General features: G+C 38.3%; 1 protein-coding gene across 2 annotated transcripts in view; it reads left to right on the forward strand.

Annotated features, from left to right (window-relative positions):
• The first annotated feature begins 1,660 nt into the window (after positions 1-1,660).
• LOC145990204 (uncharacterized) overlaps positions 1,661-12,167 on the forward strand; it is a 101,271-nt gene continuing 90,764 nt past the window's right edge. Inside the window, exon 1 of one of the 2 annotated variants that reach the window (XM_083125870.1) lies at positions 1,661-1,762. The gene's annotated coding sequence lies outside the window, so the exon portion shown is untranslated. The remainder of the gene's footprint in view (positions 1,763-12,167) is intronic. The other variant, XM_083125869.1, reaches the window with a different exon arrangement.

A 12,167-nucleotide genomic window follows, 5' to 3' on the forward strand; every position in this document is an offset into this window, starting at 1 on the left:
GGATCCACCCGCTCGCTCTCCGCGGATGGCTAACAGCTGTGTTTAAGAAATATATATCGCTCTTGAACATTATCCATGTCCATCCCATATCCATGTCCATAGCTTTTTGTTGTTCTACAGTCATTCAATATAAGTTTCTGCCAATATCATAATGTATGATCGAATTTCTATAAAGCGGGCCAAATTATACGTATGTATTTTTTTTTTTAATGTTGCTTTCTACTAGTAAAACACCTTAACACGTAGGCTCACCGCAGATGGCCAACAGCTGTTTATATCACTCGTGAACATGACCCATGTCCATCTTACGTAGTTGTTCCTAATTCTGCAGTCATTCAATAAAAGCTTTTTTGCAGTATCATGTACGATGAGATTTATGATTAAACTTCTATATTTATTATTTAATGCTGTTTTCATTAGTAAAATATTTCCACGTTAATGTTAATGAAATATTTCACGTCATATGAAAACGACTTTGTCAGACAATGTTTAAAGTTCACTTTATGCTCAGATAGTCTAATCGGGATTGAAGCTACATTTTAAAATGGGGTCTAAATCACTGGGCAAGGTGCCTCCACCGAGGATCGAATCCGAGACAGGAAGCGATTTCCTTACCAGGATTTAACAAGGAATGAAAGGATGGCTGAATAACATAAATAAAACATACTCCATGGTGCATGTTCTTTGTTTCTTGGTTTCTATGTTGGCCAGCTTGAAATAATCTTGGAGTGACAGATAAGTGGTGTCGCCCTCCTCAAAGTAAGCCTATTGACACCGAAAGTTCCGGGTTCGAACCCCAGCCCAGAGATGAGTGGTAATCTGTATTTAACCTCTTGTCAATTACTCTAATCACCATCCATCCTCCGTCGTTGCCTTGTAACGATACCTGGTGGATCCCACTTTAAACTGTAGGTCCAGTCCCGACTATCCTATCTGCACATAAAGTGGACTTGAACAATAACAACTCAAAATAGGCTAATCGGAATATTGTAATCAAGAGTTCTGTGCCTAACACCTTCCCAAAATTTTTACAAGACTCCCCTAATATTTTTTACTAACATTTCATTTCTTGTAATTTTAGCGCTAATGGTTTGGCCGAACTTGAAATTACAGGACAAATTTGTTGGCTGTTCTTCGCTGCCCGTCATGGGCTGGGGTTCCGCGCTCTCTCTCTGCAAACAACAGTCGCGAGCTCGCGAGTCGACTCTTTCCTTCGTTCAAAGAGTCGTGGCACACTTTAGCGACTCTTTGAACGAAGGAAACAGTCGACTCGCGAGCATGCTCCTTCCCCTCTCATCGTACACGGCACGTTTCTGCCCGCTTCACTCAACTAGGGGTAGGGAAAAGGAACAGAGAGGACCCCCCCCCTCCCTCTCCTCTCCAGTCCCCATTTTCTGCCCGCAGAATCGACTTGCTTTCTTTCAAAAATTCCGGCCGCCAGGCGAGTATACACTTGCGCATGCGCCTTCCTCGCAAAATTCGTGGAAAGGAGAGGGGATAATGGAATAATAGTTGCTTGGCGGGCGGAGGAGTCGTGGCACACATACGACTCTTTGAACGTGTCGTTCAATTCTGGTGAACGAGTCGTTCACCGCTCACTAGAGAGAGTCGTTACTTTTGAACGACTCGTTCACGAACGACCCATCACTACCCATCACTACCTGTATCTTTTTTGGCTGGATAGCTTCGAAGATGAATATGTTTCTGGATAAAGCAACTCAGTGCAAGGGAGGAACTTTCCGCTGTGTAGAAGAATAGGTAGGTAGGTAGAAGTTCCACAGCATAAGATATTTATTTTTAATAAAAAACTGTATATATTGGAATATTGCAATTTTAATGTGAGTTTATAATTACGTACATGTGTAAATACCAGAAAACTTTTTAGACATCAGCAATGTATGATAAGAAAGAGAATTTGATAGGAGCGAAAATATACTATAAATGTGGTACCAGTTAGATAAGTCGGAGACACATTCAACTCGTTTTTTTTATAAATAAAAATCATTTCTACTTACCTCATATGCATAGCAGAACATTTTTCAACCTGGCGATCACTTTTTTTCCCCATGAAAAACACGTTATTTTTAACATTATAATTCTTTATTTTTCGTTGCTAATTCGGCGGCCAAATCTTCACTCACGTTGACTGTCGTCAGCTGATATGCAGTATTGTCAGCTGATGTGCAGTGTTTCCAAACCTATGAACCTATAAATGCCGCACATGCTATTCACAAAACGTTTTGAATCGAAAATTGTTCCACAAACCATTCACGGAAGGTTAGGTTAGGGAAATTTAGAAAAATAAATTTCAACAAAAAAAAATTAACATCTTGTCAAACTACCGCGTGGTTGCTACACTGACAGTGGGTTACATAACCGAACGCACGGAACATTTGAATCATGTAGTCGACCGCAATGGTGGCACGAGCTGTCGTGAAACGGAGATGCATGAATGACGAAAAATACCTTACTTACAGGCCAAATAACTTGCACGATTCGAAAAAACTATTTCCCCGGCTTCAGAAAGTCCACAAGAACGCAATTCCGTAAGTACTTTGTCGTCTTTTCTCCTGTAAAGTTGAAGAAATCCATCTCCGGCTTATCTAACTGGTACCAAAATGTGTAAAAATTGAGGTAACTGTTCCGATTGATTGTTTTATGATTTTTGATTGTTTCCTAACCTAACAGAACTAACCTATCCATGCGCCAATGGTTTGTGGGGCTAGCGCCAATGGTTTCCTTTCTTCACGACCCCGTGTTCAATTAGAAAAGGTAACAGTTTACTATCCTTCGGACACCTATAACTTCTTAGTTTCGTCAATTTTTGACATTCGTACTTACCTATCTGCTTCGCGGAACATTCCGTGAATGGTTTTTTGGGGCTATCCATCCCGGAATCTGTGGGAAATTTGGTAACATTATAGTATAGGGGTGACGGATTTCTTCAAATTTACAGGTGAAAGTAGGCTACTTACGGAAATCACTTTCTGTAGCGTTGTGGAAGTTCGTGAATGTAGTTTTGATTCATTTTAATGCGAATACATGTTGTTTTCTGTGAAAATCTCTGTCCGTCATGCGGTTTCTGCTGCCGCCATTTGCTTTCTGCCCGAGAGTACAATGTTCCTTGTGTTAAGATGATGCAACCCCATAGTCAGTGTTTCAGCCTCGCCGTATTTTCACTAGAACATGACGTGTTGAGTATTGTTTTTTTTTTTTTTTAACTATGCTTGCCTAACCTAACAATCTAACCTAACCTTACGGAAAATGGTTTTTGGGGCTAACGTGAATGGTTTTTGGGGCTAACATCAATGGTTTGCGACATATTAGCATAATTTCAAATCCGGGCACGAAAGTAGATATTTTTCGGTGAATGAGGTTGCAGCACTGCATAAATCGACAAAACACTCGCACAACGCGGCCTGAACCAGTACGCTATCGCCCACCATAATGTGTTACAGAATCGAAATAACAAGTAACAGTAAGTACTCGTAAATCTAAGAAATAGACATTATCTTCGTTAGAAATGCATTATTTCACCTTAGGAAGTGTTCCGCATTCCAAAATAGTACATTAGCAATGTAAAAAAGTGTGAAATATATGATTTATAGGTGTCACCCCCATACTATAATAGTACCGGAAATTTAAACTAAAAAATTATTTTCGTTTGAAATTTTTGAGTCCAAATTTCCCACCGATTCTGGGCTCCGTCCCTAGGGTTATTGGCCTGGCCACCCCAACTGCTAACGTGGCCCCACCTCCGCTCCGCACCGGCTTTCTCTATAGACTCCCTGTTAAAGGCATGTTCGAAATTGGCCTGAGTCACCTGGCCCCAAATGAGCCCCAAAGTTTTAAATTTGAATAAATACGTTTCCAGGATACGGAAAACTTACCTGAATTTCACACAAAACACCTTCCCGATGTTAGACAATACTACAGGTACTTATTACGGTAAGTAGTTTCTTCTGTAGTAATGAAGAAATCTGTCCGAAGGATAGTAAACTAGTACCATTCGTTCTTTTCTCGCTTCCTGAACACTCAAAATGGCAGGCAAATCTTGACTAGCGTTGTATTTCAAACTGCAAAGCAGTGTTTCAACATTTTTAAGAGATAAATTCCTGCATAGCCCCAAAAACCATTCGGGATAGTATGACCGTCCACAAATAGCTCCAAAAATCATTCCCGCAAAAACCATCTGGAACCATCCACGAATAGCCCCACGCACCATCACGGTTAGGTTGGGCAATACAGTGAAAAAACTGTGTGTTTGGAAACGAATTTGCGAGTATGTACGAAAAACAAGCGTGATTGTAGCTTATACCGTTCCCTCTGTAGAAGCAATGTTATTATAAACGTATTTTCATTGTATCATCTTTGATTTCCCTTCGTTCCTGTTGCATTCCGATTAGCGAAGGGAACAGGGCACGTACGTTCTCAGTGATGGTAGAAGAAGTTGACGAAGAGGATTCCGTCACTGTTCATTTTTTCCGTGTGTTTAGTGGGTGTGTGCAGTATGTCGTTGAGTAAACCAAGTGCTAGTGGTAGTGAGAGAAGAGAGAAAAAATGCAGTGTTGTACGAATCCAGGTACAACAGGCGATTTTTCAGGTGTACAATTTTTTAAAAAAATGTTCGAGTGAAGAAGAGAGAAGTAAAATTGACTATAAAAAGTGCAAGGCTCTAACAGCTGAAGCGTGTGGTGTGAATCAAGCTACTGTTTCTCGCATATGTTCGGGGGCAAAGCAACGTGGATCAGGGCATGTTTCAATCACCTAGAAAGCACATTAACGTACCGAAAAGAACAACAAACTTAGATGACTTTGAAAAAGACGTACGTAGTTCGTAGAACCGTCTTTGAATTTTACGATCGTGGCAAATTTCATACTGCCAAAAAGATAACGTACTCTTGTTAACGAAGAACTTGACAATGTAATACAAGAACAATGGGCCGTTTGTGTTAAACATGCACAACAATTACAGGAAAACGATTTTGTAAGGGAGATAGGTTGGGACGAAATTTTGGACCCAATTATAATACATTTGAAGGACAGTGACACAGAGGGCGAAAGTAGTATGGTCAGTGACATTGAGGACAACGACGGCAGTTGTTGGAGTGACGAGGTGTCCCTGGCTGTCCTCTGTCATAATCAGGTATATTCTTTTCTCCAATTGAGTTTATTATATGTTATATTATCAAATGTTCCATGCTTGCCGTGACAAGGTGTTTCGCTCAACCACGCTGTCTCTTTTCCATGTGAGATTTCGACATGGCACTGCTGCAGTGGGCTGCTATTGGCTATCGCCATATGCAGGAGATTTGATGCGCACTCTAATACATTCACCCTGATCATGTATAAGAAACATTTTACTAAGAATAAAATGTACTTTGACATAGAAAATACTAAGTGTTTCTATCTGTATGTATTTGTTATTATTCGTGGCTTCAAATGTGAAAATTGAAAGAAAAGAAGATAAAATTTTTGCCCCTCCCCCCTCTGCTTCGGCATGTTGAGAAGGAAAACAATAGACAAACTATTTCCTCATACGTCGCTTTCCTCCAAGGCATGAGATTGTAAACAATCACTGTAAGCCAGCATTTACAACGGCGCCAACTCACTTCTGCGAGCTTTGTTATTGGATGCCTCTTTTACTGCGTCGACAAGGAGGAGGTGTAAATTTAGCGGCTGCTGCTGACGTCATTAGGGAGTTGAAGAGCGCCAGTGTCGATGTCGATGCATGTAGACCAGGGTTGGCATTTTGCCTGGGTTTTTTCGAAAAAAACACAACCTGGGTGGGTTTTATTGGGTTTTTCAGCTTATGTTTATAAATATAGCCTATATATTTTAAAAATGTAATACATTTTCCCCTGATAGTAATTTATTGGAACATTAAATTTGTAATGTTTTAGTTCACTGAATCAAACACTAATATTTAATATTTTCTGTTAACATAGTTAAGAATTGACAATCAAGATCTCACTTTTGAAATGATTCAATAAAAATATACACAACCAATGATACAACAGACCACTGAGGGCCTAGGCTGCACTCCTACCTGATCCTATTCAGAGGTGGGAGATCATTCAACCAATTACGGGGTGACGTGTGGTCAGCACGACTAACCCCAACTTGTTGGTGTAGGTTTTCATGACCGGGTTACGCTATTCATTCGTAGCTCCCCAATTTAATCATGATGGTGAGTGTTCACCAGTCTCATACACAGGCTGAAATCTCAGGAGAAAAGCTGTTACATTTCCCCAAGGAGACTCGTATCTGCATGTGTCCCGTAGCGGCTGCTGCCTATTCACGCACTTGCATGTGCACACAAATAAATGTGCAATTGATTTTTATTATATTTATTTATTGAAAGCCATTTCTTCAAAACAGCAAATGTTCCTTGGTCACATCATCTTCCATTTACTTCCTTACGTCAGCTTTTCTATCTGAGTAACTGACGTCAAATGGGCTTGGAACACAATTGGGAAGAGCATGCAGCTGCACACCGAAGTGGTGCTGTGTTCGATGGTGGGTAGAGGAAGCAGAAAGACTCTTATGGCTTGGATGAAGGACTTTCAGACTCACTTCGCACAGAGAATTGTGACATACTAGCTACGGACATGCACTGTTCCCTCTTCGTCATGTAGTGTTTGCAATCTTTCCACTCCTTGCCGTGTGACTGAGTAAACAACAACCCATGCATCATTGCAAATTGAGGGATTTTTTTCTCAGCAAGGGAAATTTTGATCTCTGTCACCTCACGCGGTTCTGAGCAAAGCATTGAAATCCAAATGAGAGGAGGGCGGGAAAGGAAGGGAAGAGGGCGTGGCGTAGTGACGAGCATATTCAACAATGCAAAGCCAGATGCGATGAGTGGAGGTGCTGCGAGAATAGTTTTATAAAATGTCAGAGGTTTGAATTAAAAACATTCACAATGCCATAGGAATTGGTGCATTTAGACGCTCTGACTTGTATTTAGAAGTGCAACTAAAATTTCAAATAATCAGAGTTTAATCTTATATTTTTGTCACAGAACAGTCAATCCAATTCTTTAATCAGTGCATACAAGAATCTGTAACTTGTACTATTATGTCACTGATTTGAGATAATTTTTGTAAAGGTGCATTAGATTAGGGTTTCGAGGATCCTCATTACAATGACTAAAGTGAATACGTAAGTACATTTAAAATGGTAATTAACTTAAGTGTACGATGAAATGTTGATGTGCCATTAAACTTGGGTTTCTGATGGGACATACTTACATTGAAGAAGATAATATACATTATTAAAAACGGCAATTACACAAAATTCTGGCAATATTGTTATCCTTTACAAACCATAGCAGTTTATCGGTATAGCGTTGCGAGTGATTTTGTCAGGTCGTCGAATGCTGAATTTTCTACAGGTCACGAAAGAGACCAAACAACACATCTTCTCTTGTGATCGATTGAAAAATCACTAGGGTATTTTGATTTTGTAATAAACCTTATTTTTTAAATTTTCATGAAATATAACTCTGCTATAGTCTCATTATGAGGGAAAGGTGCGTCATAACTTGGATTGGAAATGCGATTAGCAGAAACGGGCAGCAATAATTGAGTGGGAATAATAACACTTCTTCTGGATGTGAATCCAAGGTGCACACCCATAGACCCACGCCACGAGCCGCCACTGGCCAGAGCCTAAAGCATGACACCTTAGATGTCAGTGCAGGACAAATTATTAAATTATGTAAAATACTATGTACTATATTTGACCAAGAGTTTAATTCTACTTTTCCTGGACAGCATAACAGTTAATAGATCTGTGATCAGTTCCCAGGGTTGGACATTGCAATACTACACTTGATAACTGTGGTGGTTTAGTTGACCTCCATGGCTGAGTGGTTAGCACAGCATGCTGCAATGCCAGGGGTCCCGGGTTTGAATCCTGATTTGGACGTTTGTCCCAATAAGGAAATAGAGAAAATCGATGTGTGTGAAAATTGAGAGAAATCAGGAGATACTACTGCTCAGGGGTATTACTTCTATTACAAATGTAAAAAAAAAAATCGACAGGCTATGAGATTGCCATGCAGAAGACCCGGATTCGAATCTTGGGGTGGGTGATCGAGTCGTTTTCACGTTCAGAAGACACAACGGCGCTTATGGAGAAACCGCACAGTGTTGCCAATACAGCGCTAGCTCATGTCGCCGGGAAATGATGACCTTCCTTCACAATGAAGGTGTTACATATTTTGTATATATAATGATAATTATATGTAATTATTAATATTAATATTATACTGTGAACGTTACAGTTACCCTTTTTACCATGATCCATTGCGATCACTACACACGCGAGTGTAATGCACGAATATGACACTTCAGAAATCACGTAAAAAAGTAAAAATCGCCGAGAGCTCACACAACTGAAAACACTTTTTCGGGAGAGGGAAAAAGTCTAAACAGACCAAAGTAGATCTCTCACTCAAGGAAGGGGAACCTGGCACGTGGGTTAAATTCAAGTTGCAACCCAAACAAACAAATGAGTTATGGCCCACGTGAACTGATAAGACGTGAATGACTCAAGCAAGGCATGTCATATTTCTATCTTGAAGCCCCATATTTTGTCACGTGTTGGAAAGCCTTTCAAAGGTTAATATGGTGTCTATGAATTTATGTGGACGTTGGAAACTGAAAGGTGATCTTCATTTTAGTATTAATGTCGACAGTAATGTAAACGAAAACAACGTGTATTTGCGACAACACTAATGTTGCTCACAACAGCAGCATTGGAAATAATTGTCAATTATTAAATTTAAGTAATTTCAATTCTATTATAACAAACTGCATGAAGTTCATATTTTTACTGAATGGAAATAAAATAACAATTCGAAAACTTGGTGGTGATAGCCGGAATGCTGCGGTGAGTCGGCTCAAGATGGCCAGACAACGTCTCCTTACTTCGCGCGCTTCGGGTTAAAAAGAAACTCCAAATGCATGGAAGTAATATTTCTGGGAACCTTTGAGTGGTTATAAAAAATAATTTCATTATTTTCTCCACGACTTTGTCGCTGGAAGTTTTTACTTGGAATTACAGAACAAAAAATGGCCAGCGACGACATTTTCTACTTCACGAATATAAAAAATCTCCACATACTTTATTTGAATTTTTTTTTAATGCGAATATGCTTTAAAGTATTGATAAATTCTGAGTACCACCATCACCTATGACAATTAAAAAACAGTGTCCATTTTTTTAATAATGAATGCTTCAATTTTACGGCATGTTTCAACGTTAGGAATGAAAACAATGTAAAAATTGTGTTTTCACGGAAAATTTGCGTTTTTAATTTATCTAAAATTATGTAAGCAAGTTACCAGTTTTTTGTGTTCACCATCGTATTCTCTATAAAATTTCCTGCAAAACTGCAGGTACCGATTTTACTTAAGCTAAATTTGTAAATCGAGAAATTTCACAACAGCGCGCTCGTATTTCCCATAAGAAAAGCATTGCCCATAAGAGCCCATTGTGTCTTCGGAACGTGAAAACGACTCTATAGTCAGAATTTTCCCAGTCTTGTCCCTGCATAAAGCCTCTGGAACTCACCCAGCCTCAAATCAATGGGTCCAGGGGGTTAAAGGCAACCGGAGTTTGGTTGTGATCACATCACCTCCAAAATGGCTGAGATCGAGAATACGTCGGGCCCTACCCCCATATCCCCTGAATGTGTCTTCATGACACGGTGCTATATGCATGGGGAACTTTACATTTACATACTCTACAACACACGATAGCTGCACATACACTTTTAAATCTGCTTCAATACAGTTTGTTCACAGTAGATATTTCACACTTGTTTTTTTTTCCATTTATTTTTGTGGATGTTTTAAGCTCAAATATCTTCTCCATTTATTAACCATGCGAAAATTATAAGGCTGATATATTTAATTGTCTTGGCTGATTTAATCCAAATGGAATACCATATCCATCCTTCAAAATATCTGGTTGCTATGAAAATAACAGTTTCCATGGACAAAACATTAGTGACTCCAAATTGGCTCCCAACATACATGTGCACTATATTAAAAAAAAAAAAAATCATTGTCAAGACATAGCTTATGAAATGCCCTAAAATATTTGTCTCTTTTCTTAATGTCCAAAAATGTAGTTTAGCCAGATATTTGAATGTGGCATCAGAATTTGGAGCTTTGGAGCCACCTCAGAATATGCTAAATCAATTTTTCATCCACCATCTTGAAATGCTTTCAACAGCAAATGCACAATAAAATCATTCCCTGGGTGTATCTAGTTGCAACATGAATTTCAGCTTAAATACTCTAAATTTGCTACAAATATCATGGTCTCAAAATTGGTGACTTTCCCCCCACCCTTCCTAAACCACACACTATATTACAGAGTTTCTATTAAAAACTTCAAGCTCAAGTAATGTCCTAACATGACTGAGACTTGGTTTTTAATCTAACCTCAAATATTAGCATAACTTAAGGCTCCTGCAAGGCATGTTATATCTGTCTATCATCCACCATCTATAAACATGGTGACAAATTTTTCTCAAATATTATATGACACAAATCCTTTAAGTTTTCTTGTAAGTCTAAAAATTGCAACTCAAAACCTTTACATTTATGGCAAAATGTATGTTTGCGATTTTACCACCACTCCTCTCCTAAACTATGAAATATAATTTTAAAAATGTTACTGCAAAATTGCAGACTGACAAATTAACTACAATGACTGAGTTTAGTTCCTTATACTCCGAATATTCATTGTAGACAGTTTTGGAGAATAAGAGAGCATGGTATAGAGGGTGTGTGCAACATGAGGCAAATCAGTTTTTCATTCACCATCTTCAAACATATTGTCAGATTTCACTCACATGTAATACCATTGCAGGCTGTCAAGTTTTCTAGCTGCAGAAACACATTATCATGGTCACTAAATAGATGACTTGTCTTTCTTTGTCCATCCACCCCACCCATGCTTCTCCTATATCGTGCATTATGTTTTGATAATTTTATTGTCAATTTGCAGTGCAAGTAATGTCACAATGCTCCTGAAAGTTTTATGCACAAAGCTTGAAATTGTGGTGTATAAAAAGATTTAAAAATGTCAAAATATGAAAGTATACGTATTCATTATATTTACTTGAGTACCCCACACTGCCTATTTTTAAGAAAAAAATGAAATTGGGGTAGATTGTGAGAGTGCTCAACTTCTTGGGTATAACATTTATCCTACATAGGCAATCAACCCATTACGTTCAATCAATGCACTGAACTGGAGGGAGGGGGCACTGTCTCAGCGCAAGACATAGGAAAGAAAACAGAACACTTGCACACACACAAAATTTTGAGAAATGAAATTAATCATTTGAAAAGTGTTAGATATCATTATACCACAAATAACTTTATTCTACTTTCACGACATTTCAATAAGATGTACTCAATTCTCCTTTGTAATGTTTTATACATGGAAAAATTTATTGTAAAAGTTGATCGTCACAGGTGAAACTATGTGGATTTCCCACATACGGAAGTGACTGATATCTAAAGTGCTACCACATTTCAAAATTATAAGCTTTGTTTGTTCAATGTTTTATCTAAATATTTCAGACCCTTTTGATTTCTTGTTTCTTGGATATATGTTTGTATCATTTCTGTTAAAAGTCCATTTCTAGCATGATTTGAGAAAAATATCCTGAAAAAACCCACTGTGACTTGTACCACATTAATTATTTTGAGTATTATAAGCTTGGCTAAGCCTTTATTTTACAAATTTTCTCAAACTGTTGACAATTCTAGAACCTTACAATTATTTAAAGCACTAACACAGTGCAACAAATTTGAACTTTGTGTCTTACCGCGAGATGAAAGAAGGTGTTCTTTACTAAATCAAATACCCTGATTACGAAAATGAAATCAGAAATGTTCCATCACATACCAATTTTTCTGGAAAAAATATGCTACATGTACCACTTAGCCTATATTTCATATAGTAATATATATATATATATATATATAAAATATATTGTAATTCACGAAAAACAAAGTAGCAAATTTCGCGATACTTGGAAACGACTCCATTACAGTACAGGAGGAACCTGTAGCTGGATAAAATACAGATCATGGAACAAAATTAATTGTTTGTATTACAAAACATAGAAAAGGTAC

Source organism: Lepisma saccharinum, chromosome 7 (genome assembly GCF_977018435.1).
Source record: "Lepisma saccharinum chromosome 7, izLepSacc3.1, whole genome shotgun sequence".
NCBI lineage: Eukaryota > Metazoa > Arthropoda > Insecta > Zygentoma > Lepismatidae > Lepisma > Lepisma saccharinum.